The 16,246-nt window shown below is 41.6% G+C and overlaps 2 protein-coding genes across 2 annotated transcripts in view; one reads left to right on the plus strand and one right to left on the minus strand.

Moving 5' to 3' along the window:
* si:dkeyp-117b11.1 (B-cell linker protein) overlaps window positions 1-8,147 on the minus strand; it is a 12,702-nt gene extending 4,555 nt beyond the window's left edge. Inside the window, exons 1-7 of the mRNA XM_042100258.1 lie at window positions 8,094-8,147; window positions 5,558-5,665; window positions 5,265-5,296; window positions 4,937-4,973; window positions 3,495-3,588; window positions 2,630-2,654; window positions 480-510 (exon numbers count right to left, since the gene is read on the minus strand). The gene's annotated coding sequence lies outside the window, so the exon portion shown is untranslated. The remainder of the gene's footprint in view (window positions 1-479; window positions 511-2,629; window positions 2,655-3,494; window positions 3,589-4,936; window positions 4,974-5,264; window positions 5,297-5,557; window positions 5,666-8,093) is intronic.
* Window positions 1-16,246, plus strand: part of LOC121714945 (tripartite motif-containing protein 16-like) — a 1,397,702-nt gene that overhangs the window by 654,030 nt on the left and 727,426 nt on the right. The gene's annotated exons all lie outside the window — the stretch shown is intronic.

The raw sequence follows: 16,246 nt of genomic DNA on the forward strand, positions 1-16,246 counted from the left end.
TAGGAAAGTGTGGGTTGTGACAACAATCACTTCGCTTCGTTTGCTTATTCCTTAGTAGAGCTGTTGTGACTGTAATTAATGTTTTTGTTCTGCAGCTGAGTAACAGCTATACCGGGTGGGCTGTGTTTTGGTCATTAATGCTTGTCTTTACAGTGTTGTGTGTCGTTCATGTCTGTTGTAGGGCAATTCCGTGCAAAACCGTCACATCCATAACGCCAACACAATGCCATGGTATTTAGTTGGCGTTATGGACGTGACAGTTTTGCATGGAATTGCCCTGTACTTTTTGCTAAATTAAAAGAAATAAAAGTATTTATTTTTCATATGAGATATGCACTGATATCTAGTCTGTTTGTCCAAGAAAAAAACCCTGTAGCTATCAGAGCTCCCCTGTGCTCTAGGTGTAAACCCAGAGGTGGCGTAGTCTCTCTCTCTCTCTCTCCTTACAGAGGGTGTTATACTGAGAAAAAGAGACTTACCTGCTCTGATGTCACTGGAGGGAAGAGTACCCTGAGGACAACACAAAGAACAGCCATGAGGAATTAAAGGATTAGTCTCCATACATGTTACAAACACAAACACATGCACACACACACAGATGACCACCTACTGTATACACATCCAGCTCACTAGTATAAGTAAGTATAAGTATACTCTTTTGATCCCGTGAGGGAAATTTGGTCTCTGCATTTATCCCAATCCTTGAATTAGTGAAACACACTCAGCACACAATGAACACAGAGTGAGGTGAAGCACACACAAATCCCGGCGCAGTGAGCTGCCTGCAACAACAGCGGCGCTCGGTGAGCAGTGAGGGGTTAGGCGCCTTGCTCAAGGGCACTTCAGCCGTGCCTACTGGTCGGGGTTCGAACCGGCAACCCCACGGCTGCCCCACTATACAACACAAAGAGCAGCCATGAGGAATTAAAGTCTCCATACATGTCACAAACACAAACACATGCACACACACACACAGATGACCACCTATACACATCCAGCTCACTATACAACAGAAAGAGCAGACATGAGGAATTAAAGGGTGAGTCCCCATACATGTCACCAGGGGTTCCCAAACTTTCAGCCCGCGGCCCCCAAAATAACGGTACCAGTGACTTGTGACCTCCACTATCCCCGGTGGTGGTAAAAGTATACAAATGTTGCACACAATAGCGCAAACGCACTAATAGGCCTACAGTATCAAAACACAAGCATATTAACACAAAGCAACATAACAGCCTAACGACCATAATCAATTGAAAGGCTTTTATTTGAAATGTAAGTACTATTTTTATATTTTGTTACAATTATGGCCAAAATATGCTATTTCTAATAATTGTAAAAAAAAATATCGCTGTTACAGTGTACTTACCTAATTAGGTACAGTGGTACAACCTGTGTAACAACATGTACTATCAGGTACTATCATTGTACTTGCATTATGTATTTGTGGGTACCTACATATAGTTGTTACATTGTAATACTGAGTGCTTTTACAAAACTTTGCCAATTTGCCTAAATTTTCATCAGAGGCAAAGAGCTGACCGGAGACCTGCTGGATGGGGTAAATCTGGTCATGATAGATTTGATATACAAAGCATTCTTAGCTCCAGTCAAGGCCTCATTGTCTTCAGTACATGTAACAGTTGTGCTGCTACAACCTTGTTACTCTTTGATACAGTGGAATAAATCTATTAAGTGTACCAGTTAATTACTTACATGTACATATGACATGTATGTTATGTCTTCGATGTCTTGGAACAGGTCTACTAATTCACTACATAGTACATATATCAACTGTGTTGGTACACACTTATTGCTCTTTGATACAGTGGCATAAACCCATTAAAATGAAGTGTACCAGTTAAGTACTTACAATTACATATTACATGTATGTTGTGTCAATGGTGTCTTGGAACATGTCTGCCATTACCCTACATACTGTAGTACATGTATCAACTGTGTTGGTACACATTTATTACTCTTTTGATACAGTGGAATAAACCCATTAAAATAAAGTGTACCAGTTAAGTACTTACATCTACATATATACATCCTGTCAATGATGTTATGCATCCTGTAATTGATGTGTTGAAACGTGTCTGCTGTTACACCACACAGTACATGTGAATTAGTAGACCTGTTCCAAGACAAGACCTGTTCCAGTTAATTCCACTGTATCAAAGAGTAACAAGGTTGTAGCAGCACAGCTGTTACATGTACACTGAAGACAATGAGGCCTTGACTGGAGCTAAGCATGCTTTGTATATCAAATCTATCATGACCCGATTTACCCCATCCAGCAGGTCTCAGGTCAGCTCTTTGCCTCTGATGAAAATTTAGGCAAATTGGCAAAGTTTTGTAAAAGCACTCAGTATTACAATGTAACAACTATATGTAGGTACCCACAAATACATAATGCAAGTACAATGATAGTACCTGATAGTACATGTTGTTACACAGGTTGTACCACTGTACCTAATTAGGTAGGTACACTGTAACAGCGACACATTAAAATAAAGTGTTACCAAAAATATATATATTTCTGAAAATCATCTTGTGGCCCCCGGGTGGTCCTGCACCACTACATGTCGTAAAACACTTATACACTTGCAACTACAGTAACACTTACAGATCTGGGAATGGGAGGCTTAGTCCTGCAAAGAGAGAGAGAGAGAGAGAGAGAGAGAAAGAGAGAAAGAGAAATGGATGAAAGACAGTGAGAAAGAATGAATGAATGAATGACTGAAATGAAAGAGACAATAAATTGTAACCGTTAGTCCTTGGGAACGCCTGAATGCAGGATTGGAAATTAACTTTTTCAAATGTGAATATTAACCAGCCACTGGCATACAACTGATCAACTCAATACAACTGAACTCACTCAATAGTAACTCATTACTATGTGCCTCAAATTTGCCAGCCACTGCAGTGTGATCCATGGACTCAATGCCTCATACAAACATTTGCATGTTTTGATATTTCGTTGCATCAAGATAGACTAGCACTGGATTAACATGTCTTAACAGAGTGGGTGGGGGGTCACCATGTTCTTACAGAGTGCTTTGGGATTCAAATATGAGATCACCACATTCCTACAGAGTGGGTAGCAGTTCACCACATTCTTACAGAGTGGTAGGGGGTTTAAATATGAGATGACCATGTTCTTACAGAGTGGGTGGGGGTTCACCGTGCTCTTACAGTACAGAGTGATCGGGGGTTCACGATGTTCTTACAGAATGATTGGGGGTTCAACATGTTCTTACAGAGTAATTGGGGGTTCACCATGTTCTTACAGAGTAATTGGGGGTTCAAATACGAGATCACGATTTTGCAGAGTAGGTGGGGGTTCACCATGTTCTTACAGAGTGGGTGGGGGTTCAAATATGAGATCATCACGTTCTTACAGAGTGGCTGGGGGTTCACCATGTTCTTACAGAATGGGTGGGGGTTCACTGTGTTCTTACAGAGTGGATGGGGGTTCACCATGTTCTTACAGAGTGGGTGGAAGTTCTCGCCTGCTGGGTGGAGGCACAGCTGCTTTATTGGTGGGTTTCCACGCTGCTGGTTCTCGCGGGGGTGGGGTCGACGCTGAAATACATGCAAACATTTTAGATTAGGGTACATTAATATATGTGTGTGTGTGTTTGTTTCTGTGTGTGTGTGTGATTCTTGCACCAATGTTTTGATGTTTCTTGTATCCTTAAACATGTAACAACTCATGATAAATTGCTGAATTACTTTAGTCTATGGGATTATTCAGAACGTTGGATTAAAGTCTAATTATAATCATATGGGATTGTAAGCAGCCTATCTTGCTTCTGGTGATTGATTGACACTTTGCACTGAAAGTGAACTATGGTAGCCTGGTAGCCATCTAGCTACCCTTCTGACTGGAATAGGCCTACATATTTTAATCGCCAAATCAGATACATACCATAGCCTATGCTTCTGGAGAAAGGAATGGCTTGGAAACAAAAGGTTATTTCTACAGAAATATCAGTCGTTAGATAACGTTACTTTTCCTTACATGTATATCCATAGATAACTCTACCGCGCAGCCTTTTTATCTTGTGCTCGCTCAAAGCGTGTGTTATATCCTCACAATCCCTCTCAACAAGACCAGTAAATTGCTAAACGTTTCAATAAGGACTGAGACACTCATATGTAGGCTATGCAGCTGAATTTGTCAGCTAAACGTTTTTTCCCTCATAGTTTAACTGATATGGGAACAGAAATCATGTTTTTAAAGCAAAATCCTGGAAAATATTCGGTGGGACAAACACCAGTTTTGAATATTGCATGGGACATATCCCACCTAATAACGTCTACTACTGACAGTATGAAGCAACTGTTAGTGTGTCGCCTTATATTGTCTTTATCATTGTAAATTATAATGTTCCCTTTTACAAACAAATCTCAGCCACAGGGGGGCGCCAGTGTGGGTGTAATAGGTCATGCACGACAGACTTGCTTGCTGTATTGAGTGACATAAAAATCAGAGCCTCTATTGTTTTGAGTTTTGTTTAATGTATTTATGAGAGTTGCCCATGTTAAACCCGACGGAGAGCTGGGAGGCGTGATGGCCTTCTGCTGGTGCTATGGAGAGCCTCCACTCTCACTCACAGTGGAACACATACTGACAAACATGTCACACGGTTACCAACATGTCACATAGCACACTTTCACAAGGTTCAAATTGTTTTTTTTTCAAAATTTCATCAGACTGGTGTGTCATTCCCAAAGCTTTAAACAAATGTACTGAATTCTGTGACATTTCCAGAATTCCCATGACCATTGTACCGTAATACTGCATTAGATGATAGAAATACTATACAAAGACTTGACACAGTAAATATTGCTAGTTTGGTTGGTGACAGAAATGTGTAATGCTACAAATGTGTGTGTGTGTGTGTGCGCGCGTCCGTGGTACACTAACCTGCTGCTGGTTCTAGGTATAGATCGTCTCCTTCACCCTACCGGGAGAGTAATTAATGTAACACACCTTAATATAACACACATATATATAGTAGTTGGCTATATGCATCCTCAACAGCAACTTGATTGTAAAGTGGTCAAATGTACTACAGGACAGGAATGAATGTTTTCGCCTCCTCCTTACCAACACACACAGCATCCATTTACAGAATTGTCCAAGATTTCCATACAATTTTCATACAGTAACAAGGGCACACACACACACACACACACACACACACACACACACACACACATACACACACAAAAACCATTAGAAAGGAACTAACCTGTCCTTCATTTGGATCCAGATACACATCATCTGAGGGAAAAGCAAAGAATGTGTTAAATGTTTACATCCAGGGAATATCAAGTGCTATAGTCATGTTCATCTAAATGATGCACTGTGCCAAGCTTCTCTAAAGAAAGGTGAAGAAAACACTGTGTACAATGTTATTGAATACAAATCAACTCATATTTGATGAAAACTCAGGGAGCATAAGTTATTTGACTATTTGGATGTTAGTTTCTTCATGCAGTATGTGTGTGTGTGTGTGTGTGTGTGTGTGTGTGTGTGCTTCACCTTCTTCATGAGGAGTAGTTAGAGGAGGGGGTCTGGCTGGCGGGGGGGCTGACTTTCTGGGGCCGGATGATTTTTTCCCAGGCTTCTCCTTCCGATCGATCTCAGGTGCTGGGCAAATAGAGAGACAAACAAACACACCATTACAGTTTTTTTCAATCGCTAACAAGCGCTTACCCATACTTCAGATAATTTTTCTAAACTCTTAACACAGACTCACACCTACAAAACACAATTGGCCAAATGGATAATTTTCTTCTCAAAAACACATTTTGTTAAATATATACTAACTCATAATTTCAAAACAGAACACATCTTTCTCTGCACACACTAACTTTACCAAAACACTGGAAATCTGACTCAAAATGAAATTATTCTGTCAAAGAATAACACTTGTTTTCACTTTACAAGGTACATGCAGTCAATCAAAGTACACCAGGTTTCAAAATACTGGCTATTGTTGACATTACAAAAACTGCATAGACTTTTATGTCTTACAGGTATTTGCATGCAAAACATGCTATCCACCGTTTTATACTACATTTCTTGGTTGGGAACTGTATGTCCACATGCAATGTTCACATTCAAAAGCATTCCAGTAAAAAGCAAATCAGTTTTTTTTCCCTTTACTGTTTACTACAGGAGGTACAGTAGAAATACTGTTTACAGTATGATAGAACAGGAAAAGTTTTACAGTATTGCTTACAGTGAACAAAATATCCATGAAACACAGCATTCTGAACAAAAAACAACAGCAAAAAGCCCAGATAAAAAGGGGGGGAACTAAAAAAAGCACACAATTACTGTATCTAATCTCTGCTATCTTCAGAGTTAGGCCACATGTTTTCATCAACATCACATCTGATATTACAGTTTTTTTCACTCGCTAACAAGCGTTCGTCTAACCAGTTGTCACATTTTCAAAACTCTTAACACAATTAGCACAGCATCGGTCTTTTGTGGCCATACCATTCACACATTTCATGTCGTTTTCACACAATATGCAGTCAGTGAACACATTTCCACAATGCTTACATTTTCTTAACAGACAAGCTATACCTCCCAACAAAACTATGGATTGTTTTTGTAGTATTTATGAATGTTAACACACAACATCCCACAATGGCAAACACAATATTCCAAACTTTAGATAGGCCTACAGTATAAAAACCTCTGCTTCTGCTACCAAGCGGTTTTATCCCAGGTGCATCGCCTTGAATAATATTAGATGCAATGTTGATGAAAACATGTGGCTTACTGTAACTCTGAAGATCGCAGAGATTAGAAAGTAACTTTTTTAGTCCCCCCCCCCCCTTTTATCTGGGCTTTTTGATGTTGTTTTTTGTTCAGAATGCGTGTGTTTCATAGATATTTTGTTCACTGTAAGCAATACTGTAAAACTTCTTCTGTTCTATCTTTTTCTGTTCTATCGTATTTCTACTGTACCTCCTGTAGTAAACAGTAAAGGAAAAAAAACTGATTTGCTTTTTACTGGAATGCTTTTGAATGTAAACATTACATGTGGACAAACAGTTCCCAACCAAGAAATTTAGCGTAAAAACGGTGGATAGCCTGTTTTGCATACAAATACCTGTAAAACTGAAACATAAAAGTCTATGCAGTTTTTGTAATGTCAACAACAGCCAGTATTTTGAAACCTGGTGTACCTTGATTGACTGCATGTACCTTGTGAAGTGAAAACAAGTGTTATTCTTTGACAGAATAATTTCATTTTGAGTCAGATTTCCAGTGTTTTGGTAAAGTTAGTGTGTGCCGAGAAAGATGTGTTCTGTTTTGAAATGAAGAGTTAGTATATATTTAACAAAATGTGTTTTTGAGAAGAAAATTATCCATTTGGCCAATTGTGTTTTGTTGGTGTGAGTCTGTGTTAAGAGTTTAGAAAAAGTATCTGAAGTATGGGTAAGCGCTTGTTAGCGATTGAAAAAAACTGTATCCAAGGCGATGTACCTGGGATAAAACCATTTGGTAGCAGAAGCAGAGCAGAAGCAGAGGTTTTGATAGTGTATCTAAGGTTTGGAATATTGTGTTTGCTATTGTGGGATGTTGTGTGTTAACATTCGTAAATACTACAAAAACAATCCATTGTTTTGTTGGGAGGTATAGCTTGTCTGTTAAGAAAATGAAAGCATTGTGGAAATGTGTTTACTGACTGCATATTGTGTGAAAACGACAAAAAATGTGTGAATGGTATGGCCACAAAAGACCGATGCTGTGCTAATTGTGTTTAGAGTTTTGAAAATGTGACAACTGGTTAGACAAACGCTTGTTAGCGACTGAAAAAAACTGTAACTGCAGTGTCACTTACTGTAATACCTTAACAGCATAATTAATTGGTTAATAAACAGCTGATTTTTGTCCAAATGTTGGTAAAGGATTGTGTGCATGCAGGTGTATGTGTGTGTGTGTGTGTGTGTGTGTGTGTTTGTGTGTGTGTGTGTGTGTGGTGTGTGTGTGTGTGTGTGTGTGTGTGTGTGTGTGTGTGTGTGTGTGCATGTGTGTGTAAGGGAAGACTGCTCACGTTTGATATTGGGGTCGATGTAAAAATCTTCAGGTTCTACAGGAACTGACACTGGTTTCTATCGTAGAGTGGAAAAAAAAAAAAAAGAGAGAGAGAGAGAGAGAGAGAGAGAGAGATGAGATTGCTTTTCATTCCATTTAATTTATTATACAGGGAAATATTAAAAGTAACTTAACAGTCACAGATGGGCCTGACTCAGTTAAAACTGGTTTACAACAGGTTCCTGTTCTGCAGCAGAGAAAAGGTTTATAATCACATCATGACATAAAAACAGAGCAACACATAGCAGAGACGTGTAGGAATAAAGACAATGCAGACAGCTACACAGACAATCAGAGAGAAGAGGACTTCAGCGGTATGAAATGACCAGACTGTATGTGTACGGCTGGTCTAGACTGCTGGTGTAATTGTCTAATGAAAAGTGTTTGTATGACTTTTAAAATGTGCCAGATGCTATTGTTTTAGTGTGTGTGTGTATGTGTGTGTGTGTGTGTGTGTGTGTGTGTGTGTGTGTGTGTTTGTAAAAAAAATATCTCTGACTAAACCTGGTACTGAAATGTGAAATGTAAATAATGAGGATCAGAGGCGAGTTCAGAGTTCAGAACCTCAGGATTAGAATCAGAAAGAAAAAATACATATTATCAGCGTAACAAAATAACAAAAATATCATCAGCGTACAGCAGGTAGTCTGAGGGCGTAAGTAGACAGACAGGTGGCAGTTTGCCACTTGTAAAACACATGGTGCTGTATTTTTTAATAAAAACGTGAATGGCTTTGGGTGCTTTTCCGCTTAGAGCTAAACTTTTTTCAATTGGAGGCGCTCAGGGCACCTCTGCATAAATACGAGGCACAAGAGGCATACAAACCACGAGGCACCCAGTATGTATAAGTATAAGTATATATACTTTTTTGATCCCGTGAGGGAAATTTGGTCTCTGCATTTAACCCAATCGGTGAATTAGTGAAACACAAACAGCACACAGTGTACACACAGTGAGGTGAAGCACACACTAATCCCGGCGCAGTGAGCTGCCTGCTTCAACGGCGGCGCTCGGGGAGCAGTGAGGGGTTAGGTGCCTTGCTCAAGGGCACTTCAGCCGCGGCCCACTGGTCGGGGCTTGAACCGGCAACCCTCCGGTTACAAGTCCAGAGTGCTAACCAGTGGGCCACGGCTGCCCTAAATGTTTAAGCAGCACGCAAAAAAAACACTTACTGCCAATACAAACAACAGAAAGAAGAGTCTCCTCACTGCAGTCTAATCGCACATAAGGGAGACCGCTGATGTACAAAAAAAAGTAAAGGACCCAGAATGCTACTTTGTGGAACTCCCATATTACAAACAAAGGGGTGAGATATTACATGACCAATTATAACAACTTTGGAACCTGTTGATTATGTAAAAAACATTGTTATCAATGAGTAAGAGAGTTTGTTTAGCAGGATCTGATGATTTACTGTATCAAAGACGTTTGTATAATTTGTTTCTTTTAAGATGTTTAAAATGTCAGTGAGTTAGATGAACTTGAACTGGAATCAGAAGAGACAAAGAGACAAAGAGACTGTGTGATCAAAGATAGGCATACTGATAGTCACACATACAGGCAGACTTTCAGACAGGTATACTGATGGTCACCTAAAGAGGCAGACTTTCAGACAGGCATACTGATGATCACACAGACACTGGCAGACTTTCAGACAGGGCATACTGATGGGCAACATTCAGGCAGACTTTCAGACAGGCATAGTGATGGGCAACATACTGTACAGGCAGACTTTTAGACAGGCATACTGATGATCACAGAGACACTGGCAGACTTTTAGATAGGCATACTGATGGGCAGACATACAGGCAGACTTTCAGACAGGCAGTAGTATTCAAGTATTCAGAGAAATAAACTGACAAACAGATGGAAAGTCTCACAGTGATGGGGGGGGGGGGGGGTAATAACCAATACACCGGAGGTAGGGGGTATATATGATATTAGAGAGGGTCTGGGGGTGTCCTCCCCCGAGAGATTTGTTATGTAATTTACATTACATTACAATATTTAGAATATTGCAATCCCCCAGATGTTTTCATGTGTATAATAGTTTTTGTGTCACACACACCCACCCACACACACACCACACACACACAAACAGACTGACCAGCTGACTGAAGGACACACTCACTGCATTTTGCTCTTAGTAGGCCGAGGGGGTGGAGCTGCCTGTCTTGTTGGGACCACAGGGTTGGACGCTCTGCCGGAGAAGCCTCCATCTTCAAGCGTGCGCACACACACACGCACACACACAAAACATACACACATTATTGTTATGAACTCTTCTGGTCAGAGGTGAAAATCTCACTGTGCAGTGTTGAAAGGTGAAAGGTGAAAGTACCCAGGTAGACATTCTCCTCTGGTGGACGGGTTGGCATCTTCACCGCCGGGCCGCTCACAAGGAGGAGCCTCGTATGTGTCTCCATCCTCATCCTGAACACAAAACACACACACACACACATACACACACACACACACACTCGTCAGGTAGTACTGTAGTGTGGATGTGTGTGGGGTAGAAGTGAGACGTGTTCGTAAACATGAAACCAGACATTAACATTCTCTGGTGTGTGTGTGTGTGCGTGTGTGTGTCTGTGTGAGTGTGTGTGTGAGAGAGAGAGGGAGACAGAGAGAGAGAGAGAGAGAGAGAGAGAGAGAATGAATTCTTGTGTTTGAATGAATTCAGTTACTCACAAATTCATCTTCCGGCCAGCCATAGCCAGAATTATTTTCTAAAAGGAAATAGATAGATTTGGTTATGTGCAAAGAAAACCAATACCCACTCTCTTCACAAACACATAGAAACACACACACACACACTCATGGCTGCGTCAGTAGCTATCTGCTCCGGATTGCCAGGTTGCCACTAATCAAAATCTGATTCAGTGTAGTCCACGTGAGATGGGATGACCAACACCATCTCCCATCAGCCTGGAAGGCTAGCTATTTCCTTGTCTAGTCAGAGCAGCTGATGGATCTTTAGGTGAAGTCATGTTGTCTCTCCCTTGATGCGCATCATTGTAAAATAAACTCTGTTCCTGATTTTTCATACTATTTTTTACAAACGGAAGTTCGGGAGGAGCGTGACGGAATTTGCCACGCCTCCTTCTTCAATCAGTCAGGTTATTTATTTACAGTCTACCTGCCGAAGTTGCAGCATCGGTGTTACTCTGCTCGCAACCCCACCACCTCCCCTTACACGTCTTCCATAGTTAAAGAATAAGGGGATGTATGGCGGAATCCTGCCTGACTCCTGCCTGCACAGTCAACTCCGGCACGATTCCGTGAAGCCCTTCAGGACCATGGCCAGAGACCTCGCCAAACATGCTTTTCTATTATGCTTTTATGTATTATGCTTTTATGTATTATGATTTTATGTCTTTATGCAAATTCAGGAATGTGAACTAGTGAACTCAACATTACCATCACCGTGCACACAACCACACACCATGCAACATATTGTGGCTTCATCACAAAGAGCAAGGTTTGACAAATAGCCTCTGAGAAGCCTGGCTCTGCGTAATCCTGTGTGCCAGTGTGACATTTAGCCATCAGATAGCAGGATGGGATAAGATCAGCGCTCACTGCTGACACCAGACACACACCAGAGACTAGAGACCAACGACCACAGCCCTGCCTTCATGTGTATATGCTGGCCAACCAAGTCACTTATTGGAGAGACAGAGAGACAGAGGAAGGAGAGAGAGAGAGGAAGTAGAGAAAGTGCATGCGAAAGAGAGAGGGAGTAGAGAGAGAGGAAGTAGAGAAAGCACAGGAGAAAGAGGGAGTAGAGACAGGAGAGAGAGAGAGAGAGAGAGAGAGATGAGAGAGAGAGAGAGAGAGAGAGAGAGAGAGAGGAGAGAGAGAGAGAGAGTTTTTCCCATTGTAATTATTTTTATTATCACTACTAATTATTATCACAACTACTGTTGTTAATTTTTTATACAGCACTGCTTTGGCAACACTGTAAAAGAACAGTCATGCTAATAAAGCCAATTGAATTGAATTGAGATAAAGAGAAGAGAGAGAGGGAGAGAGAAGAGAGAGAGAGAGAGAGAGAGAGAGAGAGAGAGAAGAGAGAGAGAGAGAGAGAGAGAGAGAGAGAGGAGAGAGAGAGAGAGAGAGAGAGATCATACATCCATGCTGACCTACCGATTCTCTTAGGGGGAGCAGGGGGAGCACTGTGCCTGCAGGAGAGGAGATAGAGAGATGGAGGGATAGAGGGAGGGAGGGAGGGAGGGAGGGAGAGGAAGAGATGGGGAGAGACAAGGCGAGGGAGGAGCGTAGAAAGAGAGGAAGAGAGACAGGGTGAGAGAAGGGAGGGAGGGGAGAAAGAGAGAGAGAGGAAGCAAGAATAGAGAAATGGAGAGAATGACAGAGAGAGAGAGGGAGGAAGAGAAAGAGAAAGCATAGACAAAGAGGGGAGTAAGAGAAAAAGGAGAGGAAAACACAAAAGAAAAGGATAGAGGCAGGAGACAGAGGATATATAGATAATAAAATGAGACAGAGAGAGGGATGAAGAGAGAAGAATGATGAAAAGGTGGAGAGTGATGGGAGAGAGAGAGATGTCAGGAATGTGAATGTGCACTTCAGAACAGATTGCATTTTCAATTTCAATCCACTACATTTAACCACATAAATACATATGTAAATGCATGGTTTAAATACACATATACATTGTTTAAATACATATTCAAATGAATGCTTTAAATAAGAGGGAAAAAACAGTTCCACTTACTTTTTAAACTTGTCAAAGAAAACTCTGTCGAAAGGAAAATGTGTGAATTAAAATGCGATGAATGTGCAAAAACACCCCACACAAGCTCTCTCTCTCTCTCTCTCTCTCTCTCCTCTCTCTCTCTCTCCTCTCTATCTCTCTCTCTCTCTCCTCATCTCTCTCTCTCTCTCTCTCTCTCTCTCTCTCTCTCTCTCTCTCTCTCGCTCTCGCTCTCTCTCTCTCGCTCTCTCTCTCTCTCTCTCTCACACACACACACACACACACACACACACACACACACAGTGACAGATAATTCTCATCCTGACTTCCACTTACACAACACTGACAGTGAAAGATTAAAGACTGCTTTGCATATAAAACTGTTCAGCACAGCCACTTCCAGTGTAGAGGACAGACTCAAGTTAACATTGTCTTGTATGATCAGACATGCATGAGCATATTCAACTTTACTGGTGAAGCCAGTAAAGTTTTTGGTCTAAAAGTTAGCAAGCGGACAACCTAACAAACATGTATGTAAACAACAGCACAAAACAACATACGACAACAAACAACAACGAAGGCACGAGAGCTAGCCGCAAAGTAAACATGATGGTGTGTGTGTGTGTGTGGACACAAAAACTATTATGCAACCCGTGTCAACAGCCAAAGATATCAATAATAAAAAAGGACATATAAAAAATAGATCCATTAGATGGCAAATGGCAAATCCATTAGAAAATTGCCATTAGATTATCTATTTTGTGGTATAAAAGATAATGTTCAGTTTCTTTAAACAAATATATCTGGGATCTTCAGACCACAATCCAACTCCAATTTGTGTGTCAGCCTGAAAGTAACTTTCCCTTTTTTTTATCACACATTACTGATCTGTGGGAGATTGTGGGCTACATTGTGTGTGCATGGTGTGTGTGTGTGTGTGTGCGTGTGTGTGTGTGTGTGTGTGTGTGTGTGTGTGTGTGTTTGTCCGTGTGTGTGTTTATGCAATGCGTCTGTGTGTCTGTGTGTGTGTCTGTCCGAGTGTGTGTGTGTGTTTGTGCCTGCATCTGTGCATGTTTATGTGTCTGTCTGTGCGTTTGTGTGAGTGTGTGTGTGTGTGTGTGTGGGGGGGGGGGGGTTTGTGTGTGTGTGTGTGTGTGTGTGTGTGTGTGTGTGTGTGTGTGTCTGTGTGTGCCCGTGCATATTTGCCAGTGTGGTCATTACTGTAAACTGAAAGGCTGTCGGCTGGCAAAAGCAGAAGCTGGCTTATTTTCTCACAGGCCCACTTCCTGGTCCCAAAGTCACAATGTATGTAAATGAGCTGCAGAAACAGCTGGGGCGCCACTGCTTGGTCAAGGAGCAGAGGAGCTCACTGCACTGAACCTGACCCGGAACCCTCTCGCTCTCTTTTCCTCTTGTCCTCTCAAACATGGCTGTCCCCTCACAAACGAGGGGTCAACTCAGGTCAAAGGCAAGTGTGTGTGTGTGTGTGTGTGTGTGTGTGTGTGTGTGTGTGCGCCTGTGTGTGTGCGCCTGTGTGTGTGCCTGTGTGTGTGTGTGTGTGTGTGTGTGTGTGTGTGTGTGCTAAATCTGAAAGGGGGACAGCATATATTAATGAAGATGTGAGATGGGGACATAAAGATACATCATCATCAGTGGGAACGAGCTGTTGGTAGTAGGTGCCCCAGGTAGATCACAGTTACTGTAGAAACAACACACACACACACACAAATAGACCCAGCCCTGCTGGAATTGCAATCCACCAAGTAAATGTTTCTTTCTCTGATACTGAACATCAGGCTTTGACGGCCAAGCAGAAACTAAAGTAACTCTACCTTCCCCCATAATTATCTCTTCCTCATTCTGTCACACACACGCAAAGGGAGTTATTGTAAAACTGCGTTGTGAATACAAACAGAGCGCTGCTAGTTTAACCTCCATCAAACAACCTGTTGGCAAACTTGCATCTCTTCGTCCTTCACAACGACGGTTCAGTCAGCTGGGACATAATAACGGCGTTGTTCCTTTTCGAGCCGTAAGAGGAAAAGGAAGCATTCCTATGACAACTTTGTCCGGGCTTATCAGATTTTTTCAGAGCGCATCGTTATTTGTTGGTGAAGAGTGGGTAAACGCGGTAAGTTTTATTGTGTGTCAACAACTTAAAGCTCGCCCTCTACAACTAGCCGATAACAATATAATCTGTAAACTCATGTGTGCGTCGTCGACGAGCATTACAGCTCATTAGGCTAATAAAAATGTTCCTCCTGCATACTGAAATCCTGCATGGATGCCACAATCTACGATGTAAACATTGCATGAAAATAACGGTTTTTACAAAACAATGTAGCCTAATTTGCTAATTCGGAAGTATTTTACACGGCAGTTTATATTTCAAAAATCAAATACGGTTAGCCTACATCAATTGCGTGGATTCACGACATAAGCCAACTAAAGTCACTAACATTAGGCTGCTACAACACAATCAGAACCTAAATATACTCTTAGTGATCCATCAAAGCGAAAGCAGTCTAGACCTAATGTTAAACAATAACAATTCTGAGGGGAATAAAGCAGCAATACTTTACCATGGTCAACGGTTCTTCAGATGTCTCAGTGATAGTCATGAGGAAATCCCGGAGCGGTCGAACTCCAATGCAAATACCACTGGGCACACCTGAACAGCGCGTTCTGAGCGCGCGCAAGTGCTCCTGGGCGCGCTCACCACGCAGGCTACTAGGCGTGTATGTGTTGGGGCAAGTGAGAGAAATAGACAGAGAGAGACAGGGAATGTCCGTTCATCCAATGCGAATTTGCATCTGCTTAGCTTACTGTCACTGTCGGCTCCACGTCCACCTGCTCCAAGTTTGTCCTCTGCGTCACACACAAAACCTTTATTCCTATTGATGAGGTTGCAAATGAACGCTAAGAGATAACATTATTTAGTGCCAGTACATTTAAATCGTCGCAGTGCCTTAAAACAGGGGGCTCCCCGTTTAATAAAGAAATGTCGTTTTCCATGTAACTAACGCGTGGGTGTCATTGAAACTGGTATGGGACCACCCTTTACGCCTACTGATCATTCACAAATAAGGCCTATGAAAATAAAATAAAAAGTTATTTTCCATTTCGCCGATTATTGTGAAGGCTACTCCACACCTGTCCCCAGACATGCTAGGGATGGATTACTGCATGGGCCTACCAGGTCGGGGGCCCTGAAGCCCAAGCCATTGCATGGAATCATTGCCTCAATATCAACACATCAGGAAGTATGCTATGAATCTGATTGAATTACAGTTTTTTCTGATTGCTTAAGCACATTTTTTGTAACTATGGCTTTTTTTGCAAAACTCTACACACAAATGGCAAAACCTCTCACCCAATCAGCAAAACATTGTAGT

Source organism: Alosa sapidissima, chromosome 8 (assembly GCF_018492685.1).
Source record: "Alosa sapidissima isolate fAloSap1 chromosome 8, fAloSap1.pri, whole genome shotgun sequence".
NCBI classification, from domain to species: domain Eukaryota; kingdom Metazoa; phylum Chordata; class Actinopteri; order Clupeiformes; family Clupeidae; genus Alosa; species Alosa sapidissima.